At 38.4% G+C, this 24,388-nt stretch overlaps 1 pseudogene; it reads right to left on the bottom strand.

The window, feature by feature from the left end:
* Positions 1 to 22,555: 22,555 nt before the first annotated feature.
* On the bottom strand, positions 22,556 to 22,654 carry LOC115507947 (annotated as a pseudogene).
* Between the last annotated feature and the right edge of the window lie 1,734 nt (positions 22,655 to 24,388).

Raw genomic sequence — 24,388 nt, 5'->3', positions numbered from 1 at the left:
AGCGGGAGACACAGAACACAAAGCAGGCCACAGGCTCCGAGCTGTCAGCACAGAGCCTGACGCGAAACTCGAACCCACAAACCATGAGATCATGACCTGAGCCGAAGTCGGGCGCTTAACCGACTGAGCTACGCAGGCACCCCAAAAATATTTTTAAATTTTTAAAATAATGGGAACATGTGGCTCAGACCCAGAAAAACCTGATCTCAACTCAAATGTTGACATCAGTGGTATTGAAAAATAGGCGTAGTTAATAATCTAAAAGAACTATCAATATTTCATGGATGGAGTGAGATATTTTAAAATCAATTGGTCTTTAAAAAATGCCTATTATACCACATTAGCAGTTGTTTGTCCTACATTTGTACAGAGCTACTTGTAATAGTGAAGCTTGCTGAAAAGCTGTGCCACTCAAGGACCAACCTATTCCCAGCCGGCATCTGGCTTGCAGAGCATGCCAACAATGCTTAATATAATGGGTCACATCTGTCGAAGAGGATTATAAATTGTACCTGTGATGCCCTGTAATTAGTAACCCTCAAATGGCTCCAGCTGCCATTTTCCTGCACATTTGCCTCGGTAACATTTTATAGGAAATATAACTCAGAAACAAAAGTATTTAGGTCCAAAGAACACTGTAGTGATACAGGAGGGTTTTCTTCTAATCTAAAACCTCTTTTCCTGTTGCTCTTACCAAGTTTAGCAGAGGGCCTTTCATCCAGAGACCAGTGTGGAATGTGTTTCAGCTTGTTGAGGAGAGATTTGGTTGTTGACTTTGTATCAGAGCAAAATTCACCCATGAGTCTTGTGAAAAGTAAATATGTCTGTTTTCTGTGTGTTAGGGTGATTTGAGAATGAATGTGAATCTGTAACTTAAGACTTCACACTGAGAAGCTGACCTTTTGCTTGCAAAGGAGCTTTGCTATCTGGTTGGCTCATGGGTACATCTGCAAATGCTGGCATGCTGGGCTGTTTGCAGATCAGAATTCATTACTTACGAGACCTAAGGTGCAGTATGGAAAATGTAGGTTTTGAAAAAAAATTATTTCATTAGTTTGAGAGTTAGTACACTCTTTTCTGGATTTATTGCAGTGAATTTCTAGTGAAAATTCATCATCTCATAAATGGCTATCTACTAAGAATGAACTAAAATAAGACACCTCATACCATTCGATAGAAATTGCTGGATAATTTAACAAGTAAAATGTGAAAATTAAACTGAAATAACAAAAAGAAAATATATGTATTTATCATATTTATATATTCTTGTATAGCAACATCTTTCTAAGCAAAGGCATAAAATCGGGATGGAAAAGATTGAATTAATGCTGCAAAAACAAACATATTAAGTCTCCTTTGTAGCCTAAAAATTCATAATAAAAATTTTAGGAAAACAACAAATGGGAAAATATTTGCAGCAGATTGATCTACTTGAACAGTTCTTACGATCTAATTTCAGAAAGATAAAAACATAAATAGGAAAATGGACAAATGACATGAAAGTAATTCACAAAGGAAGAAACAAAAAATGGCCAATAAATAGATTAAGAAATATTTACCTTCATTAGCAATCAAACAGATACAAACTAAATCCATGCATCACATTGGTAAATTAAAAAATTGATAAAACTTGTGTTGACAAAGTTTGAGGAAACAGCTTTTATATACTCAAGTCAGAATATAAATAGGTAAATCTCTTTATGGGGTAACAGGACAATATGTATCTATGTCCACAAAATATGCAATTCCACTTATAGGAAATTACCTTAAGGAAATAATTAGAGATGTGTATAAAACACTGATTATAAAAAATGTTCACTACACCGCTGTTTTTAATGGTGGAAATTATAAGAAAAAGACAGTTGGAGATTGCTTAAATAAATTAGGTATAAGACAGTAGAAGATTGCTTAAATAAACTAGGTAACTCATAGATTGAGATATTATGTAGTTATATAAAATCATATTATAATTGAATATTTACTGACCTGGAAAAGTAACCACAATATATGGTGTGTTTAAAAAACTAAAAATAGTCAGGGTACCTGGTTGGCTCAGTTGGTTAGCATCTGACTCTTGATCTCAGCTCAGGTCTTGATTTGGGGGTTGTGAGTTCAAGCCCTGTTTTGAGACCCATGCTGGGCATGGAGCCTACTTAAAAAAAATTAAAAAAAAACAATTTATAAACACTAAATAGAGTAAGATACCATATTTTAAAATATCACACACATACAGACACACCCACACCCACACAATAGAAAGAGAGAGAGAGATTGAGACACATAGAATTATAGACAAAGACATAGGACTAGAAGTAAATTCTCCAAAATAGTTATGTTGGGGTGATGATATTACATACATTTTTTCCTTTCCTGTGAGATGTATTATTTTTGAAATTAGGAATTGGAAATAATAAAATTATCTATGAAAGGAGACAAATGCTATAAAAAGACACACCAGCCCAGTCACAGGGAATTGTTGTCCATGACTAGCTTTTAGGATAATGGGCCAAGATTGCCTTCGGAGGCCCATACCATTTTTGTGCATCCTTTCTTTAAGTCATCATGTCCTAAAAACTTCCTGATTTTTCAGTGTTTTCATTCACTCATCTATTCATCCATTCAACAGACATTGGTTGCATTTACCACCTGCCAGACTCAGTACTGTACCTGACAGATGCTCCATACTGTAAATGTTGCTTAGTTGTTTTCTTCTCTTTCCTTTACTTTTCTTTATTATTATTTTTTTTATTTTTGAGAGAGAGAGAGAGACAGAGGGAGAGCACAAGTGGGGGAGAGGGGCAGAGGGAGGGGGAGAGAAAGAGAGAGAGATTGAGAGAGAGAGAAAGAGAGAGTCCTAAGCAGGCTCCATGATCAGCGTAGAGCCCAACATGGGGCTCAATCCCATGACTCTGGCATCATGACCTCACCCAGAATCAAGAGTTGGACACTCAACTGACTGAGCCACCCATGTGCCCACATCGCCTAGTTGTTTCTTATCTGCACTGATCAGTCTTGGGGGCTCTCTCTTAGACCCTATTAGGTGACTCACTAACACATCTTTCTAACAAGTCTCTCTGTGTTAACTGAGTGATACTAGTATGAAACTTAAACTTGAATGAGAACCTTAAATGCCTTAATCCAAAGAGTGAGTAATGTGAACATTGCAGGCAACTCTATATGGATATTCTTTCCAGATGATGCCACTCTGTTCTGCCCATGCATATTCTAACTGGACAGCATGTTTCCAACCATATTTACCCTATAGGCTCTGGGCTCCTTTTGTTGGGATCAATCCTCTGGCCTGATCCTCCATTATCAGGGGTGCTTCTGGATATTAGTAATGCATATCAATGCTTCTACTTTCTTTATCCTGAATTTCTTCCTTTGGCTTTCCTAATTGTTGCCTGATCTACCTTCCAGAATTTACATCCTTCTATTCCATGACCTGCCCTCTGGACTCTGGCTTCCACACTTGTTCTGATCCAAACATTTGCTCTAACTTTCCTCAGCACTGGTATAGATTTTCTATCACTGCTGTAACAAATTCCTACAAACTTTGTGGCTTAAAACAACACAAATTTATTATCTTAGAGTTCCAAAGGTCCAAAGTCCAAAATGAGTTTCACTGGGCTAAACTAAGGCTGCATTTTCTTCTGGAAGCTCTAGAGGAAAATCTGTTTCCATGCCTTTTTCAGTTTCTAGAGACCACCTTCATTTCTTGACTCATGGCCTTCCATCCTCAAAGCTAGCAACACTGCGTCTATCTGATCATTCCTCTGTACTCACATCTCCCCCTGACCATAGCCAGAAAAGGTTCTCCACCTTTTTGGTTGAATTTTCATTCTCCAAGATAGATCCACATCCTAGTTATCTGAACATGTGGATTTTACAGGATATTATTGTTTGGAAAGGATTATTTGAAGACATAACTAAAGATCTTGATATAAAAAATATCATCCTTGATTATCTGGCTGTGTTCTAAACCTAATAACAAGTGTCATTATAAGAGAAAAGCAGAGGGAAAATTTGAGGTAGAATTAAGAGAAGACACAGAGAAGAGGAGGAGGCAATGGGATCATAGAAGCAGAGATTGGAACAATGCAGCTACAAATTAAGGAATACTTGGAGCAGCTAGAACTTGGAAAAGATGAAAGGAAGAAGGAAGGAGTCTCATCAGAGCTCCCAGGAGTGGGTCCCTGCTGATACCTTGATTTCAGACTTACAGCCTCCAGAACTATGAAAGAATAAATTGCTGTTGTTTTAAGCCACCCAGTTTGTGATAATTTGTTACAACAGCCACAGGAAACTAATACAGGACCCATGTGATGACACAGAGTTCTCCAGGATAATCAAGGATAATCTCCAAGTCTCAAAGTCTTTAACCTTAATCATATCTGCAAAATCATTTTTTTCATGTAAGGTAATGCATTCACAGGTTCCAAGATTAGGACTTGAGCACTTTTAGGGGGCTATTATGCTCCCTACCATAGCACATACATAGACTGTTCATCCCTAAAACCATTCTTGGCCATACCCTCCATGAACACAGCTACCTCTTAGGCTATTGTTTATATTTTGCTTCTATCCTTACTCAATTGTCTAGGATCTGTCTCCTTGGTGTTGATGTAAAATAATAGAAAACACATAAATGTAGAGTCAAGAAGACCTGTGTTTAAATTCTAGCTCTTTATTTATTCTCTGTGTATCCCTGAGCAAATTATTCAACTTCTATGACCTTGTTTCTTCATTCATAAAATGTGACTAGTCATATGCACACCATAAAGTCATCGTGAAGATGAAAGGAGTTAGCATTATGCTTGCCATAGTAGGCGTTCAATGAATGTTTCTCTGTTTTCGCTATTATTCTATAATCTATGAACCTGTGGTAATCTGTAGTCTTGAGGTAGATGGTTTGGTAGAGAAGATGTTTTTGTATAGGAGTTTTCTAATTTTCCTTCAAATCCCACTGTGGAGATCTGATCATACATAAGGTTTCTAATCTGATCATACATAAGTTTTCCCTTGATATCAATGCACTTTATTTTGAATTGTGATTATACCTACATGACACTAAAGTTCTAACTTGAAAAGGGAAAAATCCTACCAAGTTGGCTACTGGGAATAACATAGCTATAATAACAAACAAATGTGTATTGTGTACGAACAATGTGTTAAATATTGTTGTAGTCACTAGGGAATGAGATTGACACAGTACTTATGCACATGGAGTGGGGAAGACTGGCAAGTAACTAGGTGATTCTAATATAGTGTGACTGGTGACATGATGAGCACAAATACAGGGGCACATAGGGATAACATAGCAGAGAATAAAGGCTATAAAGGCTTCCTGGAGTAAGTAATGTCTAATTTAGGATCTGAAGGGTGAATAGAAGTTAGTTATGTAGACTCCCTCTTACTCTTTATGGAAAGGAAAGAGAGAAAAATTAAAAAATATATTTTAAATAAATTTAGTTGATTTAAACATTAATACTAGTAAAAAAATGTTGAGTGTATAAAGATAGCCATTTTATTTATTTATTTATTTATTTTAAATTTTAGATAGAGTTGCATTACTGTGATGAGAATAAATGGTCCCCTGACAGACTTCTTTCAGGTCATTTGGAGAAAAAGAGGGCTTTTATTACATTTTGCACACATGCTCCAGAAGGCAGGCTGGCAGTTAGTAAACACATGAATGCTATACTGCAAATGTCCCTGAATATAAAGCTCTGATTTAGAGAAGAGCATGGATGTATTGTGGTAGTGTGGTCATGGTATAATGTTGGGTAGTCAGTGGTGCCAAATGTTTGGAAGACATAGTTTATGATTTCTAGGAATAATAATAGTGGCAAAAGTATGTTATGAATTTATGATGTGCCAGATACTGTTCTAAGAACTTTTTTACATATTAACTTATCTAACCCTTTCAACAATCTGTGAGGTAGGTAATACTGTTATCCCTATTTTACATAAAAGAAAAGTGAGATTCAGGGGTTAAAACATTGTCTAAAGTTAGACAGCCAGTGACAGAGCTGGGATCTGAGTTAAGACACTTTGATTTGAAAGCCTGTGCTCTTGGCCTCTATAGTAACTACTGCTCCTTTGGGGAAAGAGGGGTCTTGTGGAAATGTAGACATGGAAATTACATATATAAAGGGAAAACAGAAGCAAATGTCAACATGACCATATGGCTATGTATCCATTATGCACTAAGAGATTGGTTGAATGAACAGTCACTGAACCTGGTATTGCAATGAGGTAGGGGTTACTCGGTTAGGAAGATTTATAGAAAAAGAGATCTTAAGCAGTGTTTTGTTAAGAGAAGAATGTAGTTACAACTATTACTGGCTGACATTTTTTGAGTCCCTACTATGTACTAGTAAGTGCTTTACATATCTAATTCCATACTGAAAACAACCTATGAGGTAGGTACTATTATATTTCCTATTCCCAATGTGGAAATGAAGACACAGAGAAGGTAATTTGCCCCAAATCTCACAACTTAGAAGGGAAAAGCCAGGATTTGCACCAAGTCAGTCTGACTCTTCCTTAAATATATTGAATTGCTCCAGTAATCCTTCCCCCTCTCTCTTGCACCAACAATTTTTCCCTCTTTTCTGAATTATTTCCATCAGCCTTTAAACATACTATAATCAGTTGCGTTATCTTATTTTATTTTATTTTATTTTATTTTATTTTATTTTAAGAGAGAGCAAGCAGGGGAAGGGCAGAGAGAGAGGGAGAGAGAGAATCCCAAGCAGGCTCCATACTCAGTGCAGAACTCAACTCGGGGCTCAATCCCACGACCCTAGGATTATGACCTGAGCTGAAATTAAGAGTCAGATGCTCAATTTACTGAGCCACCCAGATGCCCCAACTTGCATTATTTTAAAAGTCAATTTCTTTGTTCTTCTATAGCAAAAAAATTCTCAAACGAATGGTCTCTACTTACTATTTCCATTTGCTGTCCTCTCATTCTTTCCTGATATCACTCCAGTCAGACTCTCTCCCATACCATTTCACTGAAAATGCTTCTGTCAAGGTCACAAATGGCCTCATTTCTTTTTTTTTTAACGTTTATTTATTTTTTGAGACAGGGAGAGACAGAGCATGAACAGGGGAGGGGCAGAGAGAGAGGGAGACACAGAATCTGAAACAGGCTCCAGGCTCTGAGCTGTCAGCACAGAGCCCGACCCGGGGCTCAAACTCACGGACCATGAGATCATGACCTGAGCCGAAGTCGGACGCTTAACAGACCGAGCCACCCAGGCGCCCCAGAAATGGCCTCATTTCTAATGTAAAGGTCAATTCTCAGTTCTCATCTTATTTGACCTTTTAGCACTGTTTTGTATAGCAGGTAATTCCCTTGGCTTCCAGGGCATCACACCTGGTTTTCTTCCTATCTCTGTGGCTGCTCCAGTTTCCTCCTGCTGGTTCTTGTTTATCTGCCCAACTTCTTAATGTCAGGGTCCTAGACTGCTTCTCAGTTCTATCCATAATCACTCCCTCAGTGATATCATCCTGTCTTGTGGCTTTAAATACCATGTACATGCTGTTGAATCCAAATTTATACCTACAGTCCAGATTTCTCTTCTAAATTCTATATTTGTATATCCAATTGCCTCTTTTCTATCTCCTCTTGTATATCTAATAGGAATCTGAAACTTAACATGTCCAAACTGAACTGCTGATATTTTCCTCATAATCTGATCCTCCCATTGTTTGGGTCATTTCAATTAATGGCCATTGATTCTTCCAGTTGCTCGGTTCCTTAGCATCATCTCTGACTCTTCCCTTTTTCTCATCCTCCCACCTCAGTCTAAAAGCCATCTTAATAGTTTATCCTTTAATTTTTATATAATTCCAATCTAACCACTTTTTACCATCATCTCTGCAATCAGCATGGTATGCCTAGATTATTATAATAGCCTATTAACTAAAATTCCTGATTCTACTCTTAATCTTCTAACCCAGAACAGCCTGAGTGATCCTATTAAGACCTAACTCAGATCATGTCACTTTTCTTATCAAAATCCTCCAATGGCTCATCTCATCTCACCTGAAGCAAAAACTCATGTCTATATAGTGGTCTATGGCCCTACCCCAGTGGTTTGTAAACCATTACTACACATTAGGATCACAGAAAAAAACTGAAAAAGAAAATACCAGTGTGCAGGGCCCACTCCCAAATAAACTGAAGCCATACCTCCAGAGGGGATAATATGTGGTGTGGCCCAGGTATCTGCAGTTTTAAAAAAATTCCTCAACTTGTTCTGAGGCTCAGGAAGGGTTGAGAATCCCTGGCCTCATTACCTCTTGATCTTATCTTCTACTACTCACTATCTGACTTTCTCTATTCTGGTTACATTGGCTTTCTTGCTGGAAGAAGCCAGGCACACTCTTCCCCTGGGGTCTTGGCAATAGTTGTTTCCTCTGCCTAGTCCCACTTCCAGGCATGGCTTCCTCCCTCACCTTCTTCAGGTCTTTGCTCAAGTGCTGCCTTCCTATTGAGGCCTTCCCTGGTCTTCCATTTAAAATACATTCACTTTTTCTGCTTTATTTTCATTTATACAACTTGTCACATCTTACATACTACTGTCATTACACGGATATCTCCCTCAGCCAGAATGTAGGCTCTGTGAGGGCAGAGATTCTCATCTGTTTGTTCATAACTGTATCCTCAGTGGTTGTGAATGCATAGTAGGCATTCAATAAATAAATTGATGAGTGATGAGTTATTTAATAAGACAACACACAATAAAATAAGGTTAGGGTACTAAAACAGTCAAATAAAATGAAGAACAGAAGAAAACCCATAGTTAAGTACTTAAATATATTTGCTGAGGGTGAAAATGTAACCATAAACTAAGTCTACATGCACACTAATAGGACTTGAGATTCATTCTACAGCTAGCCAGGGGTTCCTAAGCTTTTTGTTGTTGTTGTTCATGAAACTGTCAGTCTGGTAAAGCTTATGAAACTTTTCTCAGAGTAGTGTTTTTCAATGTGGGGTGCCTGGTTGGCTCAGTTTGTTACTTTGATTTTGGCTCTGGTCATGATCTCACAGTTCATGGATTCGAACCCCACACCAGGCTCTGTGCTAATGGTGTGGAGCCTGCTTCAGATTCTCTCTCTCCCACTCTGCCCCTCCCCTGCTCGCTCTCTCTCTCTCCCTCAAAAAATAAAAAATAAATAAAAAGTTTTAATGAACAAAATGAAATCCACGCAATAAAAATCCATACAATTATTTTGAAATACATTTAGTAATAGAATATGTACCCATATTAACGTATCAAATGAGGAGTTGTTAAACTTTTTCTATAAAAGACTAGATAATAAATATTTTAGGTTTTTTGGGCCATACAGTCTGTTGAAACTACTCAACTCTGCCATTTGTAGCAGGGAAGTAACCACAGACAATACGGACATAAATTAGTATGACTGTCTTCCAAGAAAAATTTTATTTACAAAAACAGGCAGCAGGCATATTTTGCCAAATAATAAGACTATTGATGGGTCTGACAACTCATAATTTTGAAGTAGCAATGGGAATAAATATTATTTTGAGATATCTACAATACAATACAATAGTAATGTGATATAAAATGTCTGCAATTTGTTATTGGTAATAACCTCATAGTGCTAATATTAACTATGATTTGTACATTCATATTTGAAGGAAATGCTAAATTATAGTTAGAGGTTAGTGAAAATAAATATTTAAATTTTTTCCATTCAAATTCATAGGCCTTCTGAATTCTGTCTATGGATCCCAGTATAAGAACCCCTGAGCTAGGAGTCTTGATAAGGAGTTAAAAATACACCTGTTAACAATTCAATAAGCACTTAATTCAGAATGAATGGAAAGTCTTTTCTGAGTTGAGTAAGCTTGAAATAGACACAGATCCTAGTCATACACAGCTTTGTGGTGGTAGTATAGGATAATGACAAGAATTGATCTCCACAATATCCCATATCCCCCAGTTAAGGGTGTCAGGAGCAGTTACTGAAAAGAAATGAGCCTAGAGGGAAGCAAAGAGGGCTGATTATAATTGTTTAAATTTACTTATTTTGGAGAGAGAGAGAGAGAGCAAGCAGGGGAGGGGCAGAGAGAGAGGGAGACACAGAATCCGAAGCAGGCTCCAGGCTCTGAGCTGTCAGCACAGAGCCTGGTGCGGGGCTCGAACTCACAGACCGAGAGATCATGACCTGAGCCAAAGTCGGATGCTCAACCGACTGAGCGACTCAGGTGCCCCTGATTATAATTGTTTAGAGCACAGAAAAGGAATGGGCATGCTGGGACCTCCTGGCAATCTTAAAATTCCAAGGAAGTTGCACACACTTATTGTATTGCCAAGACTTGAAGGCTTCAATGAGGCTGGTTCTGTTGTATACATACATATAATGAAAATGAGAAGGAATATTGTTAAGGGAAACAGTGGAACGCCCATTACCTTGTCTAGGAAATGGTGGATCTCTTTCATATGATTCACACATTACTCAAAAACCTCCAACTTCTTAGAATTCCTAATAAAAACTCTAAATATCCAAGTAATAACTTTCAAACACCACAATTTTCATTAATAGTGCCTCATACCCAATTCTGCTTTACAGCACGGTTCCAATGTAATTACAAATACTACTTTGATTAGGTCAGAGAATCTAGGTGGATTTCTAACCAGGTCCAAGTAAGAGCTTTCTCAGGACCCAGAAACTTATTGTCCCTTTAAAGTGGTACTTTCAAAAAAGAAAGAAGCTTGGAATTAGAATTTATGGCAATAATAGAAAAATTGTAGGTACTTTTGATGAAGGAGTTTAAAGTGAATGTAACACCGCATATATTGACTTCATATTTCAGTGCACATCCAGATTTATTGATTAGAGAAGGACTGACTGACTCAAGCCAAGATTGATTTGATAGAAATCACAGACCACTTATTTATCATGTGGAGAAAATTTACAAATCTACCTAGGCATAGGAGTATTACTTTATTGACTCTGAATTAAGTCTTGGCTGAATGTCAAGTTTTCACCTGCAGCATCTGGACCCTTTTCAGGACAATTCTTGTTTGAATTTGAGCAAGAAACTATGAAAATGTTTTGTTTGTTTGTTTGTTTTAGTTTAAATGCCCAGAAGTACTTTGAAAAATCAAAATATGGTAAAATATTGTTAACTGGTGTTTGTGGCGATACTAAGAGTGTTGACTGAATGAATTTTTCCTTCATACTATTTATAAAGAAGTGAAGAATAATGTTGACAATAGCACAAAATTTCAAGAACTATAGAAGTATTCATAAATAAATATTAGTATAACAATTAGAAGTCTCTACTTAAAAATATAGGATGTTAAAATAAGTAGTCTAAGAATAACCGTTCAAAGGCAGTCTCCTAAGGAATTCTACTTAGAAGTACTTGGTTAGGTTAGCACTACCTTAGCTAACATATAGGAAGTACTTAGAATTTACTGGGATCATGGTATATACTTTTATCAGTGACCTTCTAATTTTTTAATGTTTATTTATTTTTGAGAGAGAGACAGAGAGGGCAGGGAGAGAGGGAGACACAGAATCCAAAGCAGGGTCCTGGCTCTGAGCTGTCAGCACAGAACCCAACACAGGGCTCAAACTCACGAACCATGAGATCATGACCTGAGCCAAAGTCGGATGCTTAACCAATTGAGCCACCCAGGCGCCCCCATCAGTGATCTTTTAAAACCTTTATAGGAACTCCATTAAGTAGTTATTGTATATTCCCATTTTATATTTGAAAAAATTGAGGTTCAGAGAGGCTAAGTGACTTGCCAGAAGTCCCATAGCTGGTACACGGAACTGGGATTAAAAATGACACTTCCTGACTCCAAAGTCTATGTTCTTAACTTCTACACCCTACTACCCCTTGCTTGAAAGCAAAAAACTTTATGTTAAAATATCAACTCAGATATTTTCTTAATTATGAATGAACTCACCCAAATATTTTGAATCACAGGAATTTTACCCTAAATTTGATGGTTTTCCAATTTGGGGGTTTCTTGAGTGAATTAATTCTCCCTCACAGTGAGGAAGAGGTAGGGGGAATAGAGGAGAGAAGGAGTAAATCAAAAGTATTTCACTGAAAATCCTAATTTTTGTGTCTTTCAGTAATTCATCACTCAGGGCACTGACTTCTAAGTACACGCCAAGTGGCATTAGAGTTTGGAAGACAAGAGGTTAAACCAGTTTGTTACTGGTTATTTCCCTTCACCACAACAACTGTATTGCAAGGGAAATAGCTGCTCATAAGTGTTAAGGGCCTTATTACCGTTCAAATGCCCTTTTAATACTCTTTATGTGTGCAAAGGCACATTACAAATGAAATACAGGGGAGGAATAATTCAAACTCCTAGGATGGTGGCATTTTGTAAACCTTGAAGCCACAGTACAAATCTCTCTCAAACCTCTGGAAATCTGTCTTCATAGCATAGAGTAGGTGGGAAGGGGCTTGCAAACCCTTTTCAACCTGACAGCTCAAAAACCTAACTTGTTTTCTGATTCCTCAGCCGTGACAGGTCTTGGTGTATTTTTCATTTCAGAAGCTAAGGACTTTTACTAGAATATGGGGGTCCAAGTACCCAGGCTTTAATGTAAATTCTGGGCAGGGGAGACAAAGGAAAGAAGAAAATGAATTATATGTCAGGCTGCTTCTGGTGTTTTTGTATGAAAAGTATTTGTTGATAAGCATCATGGTTTAGGAATTCCTGTGCCTTTAGACACAGTATCCTCTGAAAATTCTCAACATGTATCTTACTTGCCATTTGTACAAGTCCATTGCTCCACTCAGCCAAACCTTTCTTAACCCTTTCCCTTCAAGGAAGTCTATCTCCATACAATTTGAGGTGACATATAGCCTGTCTGCCCCAAATATTACTTTTACCATCTTCCCAGTGAGCCTGAAATTTCCACCTTAATGTTTCATTTACTTGGTTAATTATCCACTTATTACATACATCCATCCATCAAATCTATCAAAAAAATTCTTATTGTCTGCTTTGTGCTAGGCACTCTGCTGGGTTCTGGGAATTCACTGTTGATTAAAGCAGACATAGTTACTGCCCTTGAGTGTACAGCCTACTGGGAGAGATAGACAATAAGTAAGTAAAGGAATGAAGCAATTCACTTCATATTGCTCTAAATGCTATGATGAATATGAACGCAGCAAGGAACAATGATAGAAGATACCAGAAAGAGAACTACTTAGCATGCTCAGGGGTCAGTTCAGTTGAGAAATAAGACCTTCCTCTAGAGGGAACTCCATTTAAAATATAAATACATTGTGTAGCAGGCATAATGCACTAAACTCACTAGAATGGTTATATCAATGGAGGATAGAACTCTGAGGGTGTGGGTCTCAGAACAGGTAAGTTTCTTTTGGTGGCATATGGGTCAGGGAGAGAAGTAGACTAACTGAACCCCTTGTGTGTGCTTAGCTTTGTACCAGGTGCTATTGTTTAAAAGGTGGTTCTCTTTTCATTCCAATTGCAACACTAAGAGGTGGTTAACAAATCAATTCTAGGGATAGGAAAACAGGTTCTGAGAGGTTAAGCAACTTGACCAAGGTCACAAGGTTAGTTGTTAACAGAGCCTAGTAATAGGAAGGCTGGGCGTTGTGGGGGAATTGGGTAAAATCTCAGGCTTAACAAAAGAGAAACAGAAGGAAAAAAAAAAAAGGAAAAATAGATACGGTGTCATCGACCAACAATGAATTAAAAGGCTTGGTCCTGTCTTTAAATTGCTTACAATTCACCCAGAGAAAGATGATGAGCTCTTGAGAGAGGACAGGAAAATAAAATAAGCAACACTGTTAGTCAAGTCCAAACTGTGTGTTATTCCTGAGGAAGATAAACAAGGGGCATAAATGGGAGAAGTCAAGATACTTGGAAAAGGCTATTGGGAGGAGGTTGTCAAAGCCAGCTAAATGGAGACTTTTAAATATAGTGCTTGCTTCCCTTTGCTTAGATATAGTGGTTTTAGATTTCAAGCAAGTTAGGTACAAAACGATGATTACTGAACTGTCTGTAGAAGGTCAACAGACACATTAAAATCATTGAGTTATGAATCACTGAAGGCTATATGGGTCCAAACAACATCCCAGCTGTGGGTACTATTTCAGGTCAAAATACATAATACAAATTGTACCCAGCTCCACTTCCTGTCACTAAAATGTGACAGTGATTAAATGCAAAATGCAAATATTACAGTATGTAAGTACAAATTTAAAACAATAATGGCCTCTTGTCAGACAATATGGAAAGGTGAAGTTGCATGGAATTTGTTATTATACTTGCAAATGCAGCAATATTTACAATGGGTTGACACAGTGCTGCATAACCCAGTACAGGGCAAGGGAAGGATTATGGAAAGCAGGAATGGAAATCTGTGAGCACAGAAGAACACCGCCTTTAAGGAATCACAAAGGAAGGCATGAAAAGGGAGGAATAGTTTCAAGGGCAGTATTGCTTGAACATTTCTGAGTAGCCCCCATGTTTCCAATTTCTTTCATGAATCAAGATAAAGGCCAAATTATCAAGTCATTGAAGTTTGCTTCTGGACTAATATCCCCAACCTCAACTCTAATCTCTTAATTTTCTTGCACTTTTTTGAGCTCTTATTATTCTAATTGGGGCCAGAAACCAGGTCTGTGTGTTGTTCACCACTATATCTCTAGCATTTAACAGTGCCTGGCACATAGTGGGTGCTCAATAAATATTTGGTATTTGAATGAATAGTTGTCCTCATGGCTGTCTTGAAAGTTCTCATGGGTTTCCTACCCTACTGAGGAATGCCTCTAGGCTCTCTGCATGTCTCCTTGCCTAATGATTGTCACTAAAACCTCCTTATTTTATATTTTATTCCCTCAGGGACTCTCAAAAGAGGGATTTTAACGAATAAGATTAATAGTTTCCATCACTACATTAATCCAGTTCCAGCCAGAAAAAAGAAAACTAATCTAAGTGGTTGAAACAGAGGGGATTATATACAGAGAACTGGTTACACAGATGATGGAGTACATATAAGGGCAGTCTTATCTCCCAGATTAAGAATATGTTGAAAGTGGCTCTCTTAATACACAATTCTGTTATAAGCTCACATGATCTAAGGCTTGGAAAGAATCTTAAACGTCATTCAACTCAAACTCATCAGATGGCTGTTGTGTCATAGTTGTCTCTATTGCCTACCTACTGCAATATCTCTTCTCCTTTTTCTCCTTAGGTATAGAATGCTAATTTTCAGATGGATACCTTTCATCCAGAATAAAAGATTCTATTTTCCTGCATGCCTTGCAGCTAGCCAAGGCCATGAGACTTTTAGGCAGTGATATGTAAGCAAAAGTTTAATGTGGGACTTTCAAGAAGGCTTCTAAAATGGAGTTGGCACATTTAAGGAGGGGGGGTGTCCCTTTTTGTTTTTGTGAATTTCCTCCTTCTTCAGGCCTACACTGAGGATATGATGGTTGGAACTCCAAGAGACCATGATGAATCCATGAGGGTAAAAGACAAATGATAGGATGATACAATAGAAGGATGGGAATCTAGGTCTGTGATGATACCATGGAGTTAACCCTGCAGCTTTGGACTGTTTACCTCCAAACATCTTTCTCATGAGAAGGAAATACTCTTCTATATTATTCAAAACCATGTCTTATTTTCTGATTTTTTTTTTTTGCTTTCTTTATGTTATATACACCTGATACAACTTGAACTGATTCAGCTATATTGTTTAATTGCATCTGGAACAAGTGGTCATTTAACTTTGACTTGAATACTTCCAGTGTGGAGAACTTACTAACCTTTGAAGTGGTCTGTCCATTTTGGGACAGCTATTACTATTAGGAACTTTTTTATTGAGCACAAATTTGTATTAATGTAGAGTCCACCTATCGGTTCTAGAACAGCTTTGGGGGTCACAACTTTCTTGTCCTTTTTTCATTTGTCAGATGTTTTAAGAAGTGCTCATGTTCCTTTGAGTTGGCTCATCTTCAGGACAAATATCTCTAATTCTTTCAATTAGCCCTCACAAGACATGGTTTTTTTTCATTTCAGGAAACTTAACCTATGGGGCGCCTGGGTGGCTCAGTCAGTTAAGCCTCTGACTTCAGCTAGGTCATGATCTCACCGTTCACAGGTTTGAGCCCTGTGTCGGGCTATGTGCTGACAGCTCAGAGTATGGAGCCTGCTTTAGATTCTGCATCTCCCTCTCTCTCTGCCCCTCCCCTGTTCATGCTGTGTGTGTGTGTCCCTTTCTCAAAATAAATAAAAACATTAAAAATAAATAAGTAAATAAACAAACTTAACCTAGCTTTATGTATATGTTCACTCAACAAATGCTTGTGGAATACAGCTCCAGGCTATAAGATTCAGTTGTGTTGACTACAGTCCTATTTATTTAATAGATTCAATTGAATTTAAAAAAAGGTACTTTTTACTTGCTCTGCACCAAATTAATAGCCTGCAGTTTACATAATGGACCTCCCTGTTCTTGGTGGGCTAAAATCTGGGTTAAAACAAACATGATCATTTAATCCTACACTATATTATAATCAGTGTGTGCAGCAAAAGACTTAAAGTTTTAATTCATTATTAACCACACTGTGCACAAACCAGCTTCTCCTTTTACGTAGTAAGAGGCAACATTCCAGAGTCATTAGCTGTTGCTTAATCTGCTTAAACAAAGCTCCCTTCTTAAATGTTTTCTGTGGAAGTAGCCAATTCAGACTGTCAGGTTCTCATCTCCAGGACTGTTTAACAGTTATCAATCACTTCTAAATTTTTTTTTTCAACGTTTATTTATTTTTGGGACAGAGAGAGACAGAGCATGAACGGGGGAGGGGCAGAGAGAGAGGGAGACACAGAATCGGAAACAGGCTCCAGGCTCTGAGCCATCAGCCCAGAGCCTGACGCGGGGCTCGAACTCACGGACCGCGAGATCGTGACCTGGCTGAAGTCGGACGCTTAACCGACTGCGCCACCCAGGCGCCCCTATCAATCACTTCTAAAGGAAACATACTCTAGTAGTCTACTCAGAAACGATGTTCTATATGCATTTAAATAACTTTACAGATTTCAAAATGTTTGTCTAAGAGTTATGTTTGTCTCCCTACCACCCCCAATAAAACAACACTGGCAAAAGTAATTGAGTCTTACCTGTCAAATTCAGTAAACTAATATTTTTTTATTATTTCATCTGACATCTCTGTGATATTCAACATTGTTGACTAATACATTTTCAAAATTCGCTCTTCTCTCAGTTGCTGACACCACACCCCTACCGATTCTTCTTCTTTGTGTCCATTCCTTAGTCTTCCTCTGATCACCCCTTAATTGTTGCTGTTCTCCGGAGCCCTGACCATATTCCTCTGTGTTCCTTACTTTATACCTGTTCCCTGGGCAATCCCATATGCTTCTGCAGTATCGGTGTAGACTGATGACTTTAATGTCTGTATCTCCAGTTCTGACCTTTCTATTTTGAGCTCCAAACCAATATTCAGCTGACAACAGGGGCAGCATTACCTTGGTGACTCAGAGGCACCATAAACCATATATCCTCAAAACTCATCACCTTCCCCTCCAACTCAGATACTCAAGAAAAAATCTGAGAATAAGGCACTTTCTTACTTTTCTATAGTTATTCCTCCCAACAACCATGTCATGTAAGTATTATTATCCTTATCTATCATCTATCTATCATCTATCTATCCCCATTTAGATATGTGAAAACTGAGGCTCAGAGTAGTTAAGCAGTGTGCCCACAAGTTCCTCAGCTACTACATGGCAGATTCTAATGCATTTCAGTCTGATTCTGGAGCTGGAACTCTCAAACAACTATGTTAAATTCCCCTTATTAGCAGATTCTGTTATAGGATATTTTGTCTTCATATTGAAAATTAGAGAACAACCCAGTGAAGAAATGGGCAGAAAACATGAATAGACACTTCTCTAAAGAAGACATCCAGATGGCCAACAGGCACATGAAAAGATGTTCAGCGTCGCTCCTCATCAGGGAAATACAAATCAAAACCACACTCAGGTATCACCTCACGCCAGTCAGAGTGGCCAAAATGAACAAATCAGGAGACTATAGATGCTGGAGAGGATGTGGAGAAACGGGAACCCTCTTGCACTGTTGGTGGGAATGCAAATTGGTGCAGCCGCTCTGGAAAGCAGTGTGGAGGTTCCTCAGAAAATTAAAAATAGACCTACCCTATGACCCAGCAATAGCACTGCTAGGAATTTATCCAAGGGATACAGGAGTACTGATGCATAGGGGCACTTGTACCCCAATGTTCATAGCAGCACTCTCAACAATAGCCAAATTATGGAAAGAGCCTAAATGTCCATCAACTGATGAATGGATAAAGAAATTGTGGTATATATACACAATGGAATACTATGTGGCAATGAGAAAAAATGAAATATGGCCTTTTGTAGCAACGTGGATGGAACTGGAGAGTGTAATGCTAAGTGAAATAAGCCATACAGAGAAAGACAGATACCATATGGTTTCACTCTTATGTGGATCCTGAGAAACTTAACAGGAACCCATGGGGGAGGGGAAGGAAAAAAAAAAAAAGAGGTTAGAGTGGGAGAGAGCCAAAGCATAAGAGACTGTTAAAAACTGAGAACAAACTGAGGGTTGATGGGGGGTGGGAGGGAGGGGAGGGTGGGTGATGGGTATTGAGGAGGGCACCTTTTGGGATGAGCACTGGGTGTTGTATGGAAACCAATTTGTCAATAAATTTCATATATATATATAAAAAAAAAGAAAATTAGAGAACAGGACCCTGAGGAAAGGAACACTTAAGAGAAATGGGTTATTGGTGTTCCTGGGTGAGCATCTGGCTCCTGATTTCAGCTCAAGTCATGATCTCATGGTTCGTGAGACTGAGCTCCACATCAGGCTCTATGCTGACAGTATGGAGCCTGCTTGGAATTCTCTCTCTCTCTCTCTCTCTCTCTCTCTCTCCTCTACCCCTCCCCTGCTCATGTGTGCGTGTGTGCACTCTCCCTCTCTCTCAAAATAAATAAACAATTAAAAAAAGAGAGAAAAGAGTTATTGAGGTGAGTAGTTAGGAGGAAAGGTAAGATCCCGGAGTATCCTGGTAGAAACAGAAGCTCAAGAAGGGTAGGTAGCAAATGGGAGTAGAGGGAAACAGTGAATAGAGCCAGGGCAGCAGGGCAGGAAAGGCCTGAGGTCAAAATTATCTTCCTTAAGGTATTGTGGTGAGACAACTGACCTTACTGAGTTTCAGTCCTGCCTGGAGGTCAATAGTTTCTGGGTAGGAAAGGAAAAACATTTTGGTAATCCCAAACTTTGATTCCCATATAACCTGTTCTGAATTCAAAGGCCTATTGATTGATATACACAACTAGTAAACATGATGAATAGTTGTTGGATATACTAAATGGCAATTAATTTGGAACAGAACCAAAGGTACACTTTTTGTAGCAAGTTCTGTCATAAAACTTATAAGCAAATTGAGAGAGTAAAATAATTATTCTCCAAATATTGTTTTCAACTCATTTTGGTTAAGCCTCTTTCTATTGCTGTCATTTTTATTCTTTCCTCTCCATATTTCTTTCACCATTTTTTCCTTCAGGATTTAAAGTGAGCATTCCTGTTAGGAATGGAACTCATATTCAGTACGTGAAAGGCATTGGGATAGCAAATTTCTTTAATCTCTCAATATTCTATGAGTACCTCTTGCTTGACTAAATTGCTGTATTCCAACAGTGTTGATTGTAAGACAAATCCTATTTACTATTACCTCACATTAGAACACTGGAGATGTGTTCCCATGAGCAACTCTTCCCCCTTGCCAAATGAAATGTGTTACAAATACTGAGTTATCTATCAAGAAGAATTTCTTATTCCCATGATTATTTCAGGGGGGTATTGTTTGGTCTCTTTTCTGCCATAGGTCCATTGTTCATTTTATCCTTCTTTAGGAAAAAGATTTATCCTAAGCCTTATTTGAGCATACATCTTCACTGTTTCTATGGATCTAAATACCATCTAGGAAGTATAGGTGTGATGCTATATCTCATCACTAAGTACTATGTTTTAACACAAGGTATTCATTCCAGCATGAAAATTCCTTATGTTACATTCACAGATACTTGAAAAAGTAAATGACCTTTAAAAATTCAATTATCCAAATTAGATTTCAGGTAAAGTGAATTTACTTAGAACAAGATATCATTTTAGTTAAAGCTCAGGTTTCTATCACCCCCTTCTAACAACATTGTCAAAATGCTTTCGTGTGGCTTAGGGTTTCATGTATAAAAAGTTAGAAAAAAGCCAAATACTTAGTCCCCATTTGCTACTGATTTCTTTTTGAGATGACTGCGGCCATACGGGCTTCACGAATTGATGAAACATAGAACTGAGGATTTCTTTCTTGTGTTTCAGTTTCTCAATGTCATATTTGTTATCCTCAGACAAGCTACACAGCCTCTGGGTTGTTACATTGAAAACAATAATCTATCATTATCCTATTTCCTCATAGTATTGTTAAAAAACAAAATTAAACTGAGTAAATTTGAAGATCTAGTTGGCTTTATTAAATCGTTCCTGAATCAAGCAGCATCACTTCTAGCAAGTAGAGAGATCCTCTAAGGAGTCTGTCCAAAAATAGCAGGTTTTTAAGGAAGGAGGGTAGGACAAGGAAGTTATTAGAGAAAGAAAAGAAAGGATTTTCTGGCCAGATCACCTTTCCTTAGGGGGAAAGGCAGAGGGTTTTATCATGCATATTACATCATCCTCCTTTGGGGGGTGGGGATGGAGGGCTCTGGTGCAGATTACCACAGTAGTGCTGACCAGAAAATTTCTGACTAACCTGTTAAAACTACATTTCTGGGAGAGATTGAAACTGCAAAATAGATTAGGTGTTAAATCCTGGTTTGGCAATTTGGCATAGCATAAGTGCTCCATCTTGGGCCTGTGTGTGTGTGTGTGTGTGTGTGTGAGTGTGTGTGTGTTTTAACAGTCTTATGTGAATTTATGGATTAATGATCAGAAAATCTTTTGAGATTCATGGATGAATCTGGCTGCTAAAGCTGTCTCAGGCATTCAACTAGTTGATGATATAACCAGTTTATGCATTCTGAATGTTCATATCCTTTCTCTGAATTATTTTGTTCCTTTCTCATGTTTTTATAAAAATTTAAGAACTTCCTCATTGAATCATATCAGTATTCCCTATAGCCAAAGATTCTACCTTCAACTCTGGCAGGAAGAGAAATTTTGGTGGGAAGATAGATATGTTTGCTTTTCATGACATCAATCTTAAAAGTTTAGGAACACTCCCTAAAAATCCTAACTACTCCCCAATTCATTAAGGATCTGTCATACATAAATGTATGTATTAAATACTTAATATCGTTATTAAGTATTTTATATTTGGACCACTGTATTTTCCTACATGCTGATAAACAAGTAATCTGACTAATCTTTATACATTGAATTGCTTGATTTATTAACAGAATAAGTTGGGTGTTTTGGTATTTTATAGCTGCAGCCAAAGGCACACAAAATAAACAAACTGAATAGGGAAAACATTTGTGACAGGCCTGAGGGCACTGTCAAGCTCTCCTGGCATTCAAGATCCCTTTTCAGGGAAACCAAAGGGCATGACAGGACCAATTGTCAAATCAGGCTAGCATCAAATATCAGTGACCAAAGAAAAATGTAGGGACTGATGGCAGACCTGGGTGAGGACCTAAGTACCAGGTGGTATTGTAATGCCCCCCGATTTCGAATCCGAGAGACCACCAAGGAGCAGATGCCGATGCAAACGCACGAGGGTTCATTTGCAAGCTCGAGCTTGGACCCAAGTATACCTGACACAGCAGAGCAGGGACTTGGACCCCTAGGTTAAGAGGCGTAGCATTTTTATAGGGACCAGTGGCCAATGAGATTGTAACACACACAGAAAGTTGCATAGTTATGTCAGTACACATGCAGGTGGCCAATTGAATTACAATTTACCCTATAGTAACTGTTTGAACTAGCCTATCACTCTGGTCAGAATTGGCGCGCAAGTTTGGCGGGCAAAAGGCGGGGTTTACATTCTTTGGCGGTTAGGGGTTCCTCATTCTTATATGAGCCGGTTTCCAGTAAGGGTGTGCTCAGTGGCTTGACTAGGGTGGGGGAATGTCTTAAGCAATAAGTAGGTCATGTGGGGGTTATACATGAGATGGTGGGTGTAGCACAAAATGGAGTTAGTCTTGCTCTGCTTGTCCAGGGGTAGGGGATTTTTGTTAAATTCCTTGGGTCCCACAGTATTAGACATATATATGAGTTTAAATGACCTCTCTAACCTTACCACATGTAAACTGGACGGTCATTTAATTTCAAGATAAGAGTTAAGATAGTGTTGCAGGATTCTTTTACCTCAGTACCCGGTATTCTTTGTCTTTAAGCTTCGAAGAATGAAGACGTGGGCACAGAATAAAAGGAGCAGCAGGCAAAAGTTTATTAGAATATAAGATTAGAAAGTAAGAATATTATGAAAGCTCTCTTTACAGAGAGGGGGCATTTGAGTGTCATCCTTGCATAGAGGCCATGCTAATCTTCTCTGTATCCCCCCAATTTTTAGTATATGTGCTGCCGAAGGGAGCACAGAGATGGGACATTTGAAAGTGAATGCCCACGACTGTAGGCAAGGGACTTTCTTTTATAAGGATTTGGTCTTGGGAGGGGTGGGCCCTTCCCTTCCCCCTCATTCCTTCTCAGATTCTACCCTTATTGGCCTGATAACTCTATGTGCTGGGTTGTCCATTCCTGATTGGCTTGATTCCATTGTGTGAGGAGTCAGACTATGGTCATACTGGCCCTCATATATCATAAGTTTTATGGTTTACTTATTTTAGTTAGGTATTTTGATTGTTAAATTCCTGAGGGGAACCTGAGGGGGAGTAGGTAGTGTCCCTTACATTCTTAAGAGGAACCTTAAGACTGAAGGAGTTTACTCAAGCCAGACATTTCCAGAAGAAATGTCTTAAAATGTGTTTTTCCCCACCCAGGCACCTTTAAAAGCCTGAGCATCTCCCTTTTTGCCTATTTTATCCCATCTTTCCCTATCATAATAGGAAAATCCCATGGTCTGGGCCATATGCTTCCAGATGATTTAGTTAGACAAAATCACTCATTTAAATTGGGTGAAGAGGGAAGGAGGGGATATTAATAGAAGTGTAAAATCCCAAACTAGCAAAGAAATGGAACTAGCTAATCATTATTAACCAGACTTCATATGGAGTATTAGATTTCTTTTGGAAACTGATGTGGAAATGGTGGGGTTCAGAGCGAATAGTAAAGAAAGAATTCTTGAGATGTCTTTGGTGCAAAACATGGTTTTATTAAAGCATGGGGGCAGGACCTTTGGGCAGAAAGAGCTGCACTGGAGTTGTGAGGGTGACTGATTATATACTTTCAATTTGGGAGAGGGTTAGGGATAGTGTCTCAAAGGAATTTTGGAAGCAAGGTTTCTAGGACCTTGAGGGGGCTAGCTATTGTTAGGAAAAAGTCATTTATTACTATCTAGTAAAACCTTAGTCATAACACCCTTTAGATATATATCAGTGAGCCATATGCTTAGAGGATGATTGCTAACACATACCTTTGCCGGGGGGTGGTAGAAATAAAGGAAGTTTCCAAAGGAATGTTTTATGTTAAAGGAGGCTTACAGGATCCTGGAAGTTGGGATAATGTTAAACTAAGGTTGCCTTTTGCCCTTAGCAAAGTATTAACATTGAGGCAGTTGAATTCCTAGAAGGTCACACTGCTTGTCTTAAGGACTGGTCAATGGACTGTAAATTGTAAGAAAATTTAATGTTTTTATTTTGCCTTTGTTCCCCACATCAGAAATCATCCTTTAAAGAGATATGATCAGGGCGCCTGGGTGACTCAGTTGGTTAAGTGTCCGACTTCAGCTCAGGTCATAATCTCACAGTTTGTGAGTTCAAGCCCTGCATCGGGCTCTGTGCTGACAGCTCAGAGCCTGGAGCCTGTTTCAGATTGTGTGTCTTCCTCTCTCTCTCTCAAAAATAAACATCAATATTTTTTAAAATAATTATAAATTTCAAAATAAATTAATAAATTATATGACTTCCTCAAATTCCATGTGGTTCTGGAAACCCACACATCCAGAGCCAAAGTGACTGTCATTAGCAATCTCTGCTAACCAAGGGCTGGCCTCTTCAGGTACTTCCTTGGAGTGTGTTTCAATATGACAGGGACTGCAAATTTTTCGGGCGTAAACTACAGTTCTCCAAAAGGGAACTGAGTAGACAAATTATGGAACGCGGGGCATGTAAGGGCCCATCCAGCCCTGATTGTGTGTGGGCACCTGGGTGGC

The sequence above is a fragment of the Lynx canadensis genome, chromosome X (assembly GCF_007474595.2).
Source record: "Lynx canadensis isolate LIC74 chromosome X, mLynCan4.pri.v2, whole genome shotgun sequence".
Lineage (NCBI taxonomy): Eukaryota > Metazoa > Chordata > Mammalia > Carnivora > Felidae > Lynx > Lynx canadensis.
Note: the sequence above shows the minus strand (reverse complement) of the source record. Positions and strands in the feature narration are given on the sequence as shown.